Raw genomic sequence first — 5,000 nt, forward strand, 5'->3', positions numbered from 1 at the left:
AAACAGGTTTGTTTTTGTTTTTAAGGGTTTTACAGCACTTGCAACACATCAGTGCCAGTAAAAAGGAGTAAAATGGGATAGCCAAAGAGTACTAGATGCCTGATAGGCGACTTGTAGTGATATGATATAGAAATGTGTTTCCATATGCTTGAACAATAATTAAAACAGCGTGACATTTATGTAACTCATCACAAAAAGAATACTGCACACAGTATACTTGTATTGATGTACTACATTAATGATTATATTTATTTCCTGATTAGAGAGGTTCAACGATATTTCTAAAAGCACTATTAATCAAAGTCAGCCAGGCTGCCTTGCCAACAGCAAGACGTTCTGTTCAGATGCTCCTTTCTGAGTCCCAATAGGAGAAAAGTTATGATTGCTGTCATCATCATCATTACAGTTGTTTTCTTCCATGGGTAGGCCAGCATCAACAGCAAAGTTGTGGAGTCAAAAACACACATAAATAACCTTGCAGGCTCTGTCAGGCGTCATTCTGAGCTCGTCATGGAGACAATTCCATCTTCTTTTAACCACTCCAATGACTCTGTTGAAATGACAATAATTGCTTGTACATGTACACTTAAAACCAATTAAAATTAAATGGACCTCTCTCTCTCTCTCCCCCCTCTCTCTCTCTCTCTCTCCTCTCTCTCTCTCTCTCTCTCTCTCTCTCTCTCTCTCTCTCTCTCTCTCTCTCTCTCTCTCTCTCTTTTTTTTTTTTTTTTCTCAGTCATTTAATTAGAATTAGAAGGCGAAGAATTATAATGGTTAATCTGAGTTCTTCAAAAAAATTTTTAATGTTTATAATGACATGACAATGACAGCATGATTACAACTTTTTTTGGGGTTAATTTTCTTTTATTTTCATTGATCATTTGCAAATTGTATTGTAAAGTGGATATAAAAATAAACCTGAAATATTAAATTTCAAAAATTATCAAAATGTTATTGTTTCCTGGAGGGTGGGATTATATGACTGGTAAAACTTACCTTTCAATTGGGCATTTTGTGATACGATGGGCGGTGTTAAATGCCTCTTCTCCTCTATTTTGGGGGTTTTGGTATTGGGGTCATTAGCCAATTTCTTAACATATAACGACTGTCTCCAAGGATCACACCATCCAAAGCCCTGCGATGTGGATCCTCAAATGCAAAGAATAGCCCAGATTTCCTAAAAAAATTTGCATCATGCACTGAACCAGGCCTCTTAGTAACCAAGTTTGTAACTTATAAATTTGCATCAGAGACGACCTAAAAATGGGAGAAGGAAAATTTTGAATATAATAAAACCTGCAATAAAATCTAAATCAGGAAGTGTAGTCAACTTACGTACAGTACAGCTCGCGCACAATGGCCTCGTATAAAATAATAAAATTCCCTTTATTCATCCCATAGGAGAAATTTGTCTCAGGGTCTATTCCAAGGGAAGAATGGAATAACCCAGGCGTCAGGGAATGGAGATGGGATGAGGGTGGGGAGTAATAGTCATTGGGTGACCTTTTAACAACCATGTACTTTGTGTAACATCCCATGACGACTCAACAAAAGGCTAGTGGGTGGGAGGCAAGTGACTGACTGATCAATATGTTGATAGACCTATGCCTAACAAAGCGAATGATGTGTGACAACTGACTGATTGAGTAACTGTGCCTGATGAAAACTGATTGGGTAATGAGCTTTTATGTGAAGCCTGAGTATGTCTTTTCTTATCATCGGGACGGTGCTTTACTATTACTAGGTCTTGAAGAGCATTTAGTAATGGTAGTGGCTGAGAGTGGTGGGGTTAGAATGGATGGAGGCAGAGGAGAGGGGAACAGAGGAATAAACCATTGCATTGTTCCAACTTGCCCCTTTTTCTGATGTAATGTAAGTGGTAGAAAGGGGGGGGGGGGGGGGGGATAGTGATTGGGTAACTAGGTCTGTCAGATCTCATGAAAGTACTTTGTGATAGACTACCTTCCTATCCAAAGGGTAGCAAGCAATTGTTATTGTCTGAAACCGGGATAAACCCTGGCTCCTTGGGCTTCATGCCTCTGAAGGACTGCTATTCATTAAATTTTATTTTTTTTCATTTCAAATATTTAAAGATATTTAAACGGGTCTTTGATGTGAAGTTGGTCCCTCTAGCTCAATTATTAGGGTATTTGCTTTACATGCTAAGGGCAAAGTAGAGATTTTTATTTGACCCCACTGACCACCCAGGAATGATGGGGAATCTGTATTTGTTAGATCTAGTGGAAAGTACTTTACAATAAACCTGTGTCCTATCCAAGGGGTAGCAAGCAATTACTATTGTCCGTTTCACACTAAAGAAACAGAGATAAACTCCCGCTACACCAGCCTTGCAGCTCTGAAGGAGTGAAGGAAGAACTATTTGATGCGATTACTTTCAGCATGATGTCTTTGTGCGGATGTGGTCTGGTGGTATGACACTCGCTTTTGGATCGGAAGGTCCTGGGTTCGAGCCTCGCGCTCGGCACATAGTTGAGTCCTTGGAAAAGGCTCTTTACTTACATTCTCTCACTGTACTCATGTGTAAAATGAGTACCTGGCCGTTCGCAGTGGTGTCTTTGTCCGAAAAAAATTGTAATATCGCCTAACAGGCGCATGTCTCGTCCTACATGTTAAATGTTGCTGTTGACCAGGGTCCACTTGTAAAGCACTTTGAGCACATTTAGTGGATATTGCGCTATATAAAGCTAAATTTTAATTATTTTTTTAAAAATGTCTTTGTACTTGACACTTGTGGCTCACCAGTATGGTCTTTGCTTTGTACCCAAAAGATACCTAGTTTGAATATACACCATGTCATGTGGCCATCAACAAGCGACCTCTCCCTAGCTCACTTTGCAGCGCTGTGCTGCGGCTGACACCTGAGTTATTCCAGCATTCCCATTGAATAAACCCTAAGACAAATTTCCGCATGAGGACTATTAAAGGGAAATTTATTATTATTATTTACTTTATTGGGAGAAGGTTCCTGTATCACATCATTCATTTAATGACGTAGCCAACTAGTAGCAAATCATGGCATGTGGCATTGAAATTAGAATGAATGGCGAAGTGATAAGAATAAGTAAGAGAGGTGTCAATTATGCAAAATGACAATGGAGTGTGTGAGTGCCTGTGTGTATGCATGTGTATCATATTGTACACAAACCTAACTGTCAATGTAACAGTAAATCTTCGGTGGTCGAAATAACAGGGCGCAATAAAATAAAACCTTGAATTAATCAAATCCTTTTTTACATTGGCTAGGTGAAATTAGTTCAAGTAAGGAATGGAATGACAACTAAAAATAATAAGGAAAAAATTTGGGATATTCGAATGAGTTCAAGTTCAAGGAAACTGTACTCGAATATATTACTTTCATTTTTTAAAGTCTATCCAGTGAAATATTTTATTTATATTGACCGTAGACAACATCTTTGTAATGTGTATTTGAAGTGAAATTTTAAAAACAAGACACAAGTTTTGAAACAACATATTACGATTTTTTAACAGCTTTGGTATAACCGCAAGAGAGGATTTATAATTGATTCATATTAAATTAAATTGAGCTTTATATAGCGCAATATCCACTGAATGTGCTCAAAGCGCTTTACAATAGTTCCCTGGTCAACAGCAACATTTAACATGTAGGACGGGACATGACGCCTGTCAGGCGATATTACAATTTTTCGGACAAAGACAACACTGTTAATAATAATAATAATAATAATAATAATAATAATAATAATAATAATAATAATAATCTTTATTGTCCAAATTAAAGGCAATTCATGTGAGGTAAACAATGCTCAGTTTGGTTCATGGTATGAACATCAACACATTTACAAATACAGACACAGCCATACACGAACATACACGCTTGCACATTGTTTCTACACGTGTATACAAAAGAAATGAGCGTACATACAAACACATATACATACATACATACATAACGGCCAGGTACTCATTTTACACCTGAGTACGGTGAGAGAATGTGAGTAAAGAGTCTTTTCCAAGGACTCAACTATGCGCCAAGCACGAGACTCGAACCCAGGACCTTCCGATTCGATATTCTTATTTTTATTTTTGTTGTTTGTATTTCTTGTAATGTTTCGAATGGCTCTGACTTCTGCTTCGTATTGAAATAGCGTCATAGTTTGTATTTTACTCTCTCATCTATTATAATATTATAACGGTAAATCTCATCATTTAAGCTGGGATGAAATAAACTAATTTTCCTTAAGCATTAAGGAGGAAGAAGTGGGAGAAGAAGATGAATATGATGATGTTGATGAAGAAGGACGAGGAGGTGTGAAGATGAAGGAGAAGAACAAGAAGAAGTCTTGGCACCGATTTTGGGTTGGATGCATGAGAATGTAAGAAAACTTCTAGATTAGTCTAGTATGAGATTAGAATTAAAATGAATACAAATACTAACCTTTCCTCCAGAGAAGACGATCAACGTCGTCTTTTACAAGATCACAAAGTATAAAAATGTGTTCACGATGAAAACGGAAATGTTCGTATATTTCATCGTCGTTAAACGAATCGATGGGATTAAGTCTGACCCGAAACACCCTCTCCGTTGAATCGGTGTTCTCTGACGAATTTGAAACAGCACAGCTGCCGCCATTTTCATGTGTTGACAGTTGTTTTGGCAGTACTGTCAATGACAGTGTCATAGTCATAGTCGTACGAATCACGTCATGTGATCGAGAGTAACTTCGCATTGCTTTGCTTGGCACAAAAATAAAGAAAATAAAAGGGGGTAGGGGTGTTTTAGCTAAACAACATAATTTTCATATTAAAAAAATAAGCTAGTTGTGTGTTTGTTATTCTCTAAATATCTAAATCTAAACTTCGAACCAAGCGAAGCTGAAATCTCAGACTCAGACTCACTGAGTCACTCAACTTCATCAGATTTATTAGTTTCCCGGACAAAAATGTGTGCTTTCGACGATCTGTGACCTTTAAAACCGTTTCCATTAGCATTGACAAAT

This window comes from Berghia stephanieae, chromosome 13 (genome assembly GCF_034508935.2).
Source record: "Berghia stephanieae isolate SIO BIC M18660-M18661 chromosome 13, UCSD_Bste_1.3, whole genome shotgun sequence".
Classification (NCBI taxonomy): domain Eukaryota; kingdom Metazoa; phylum Mollusca; class Gastropoda; order Nudibranchia; family Aeolidiidae; genus Berghia; species Berghia stephanieae.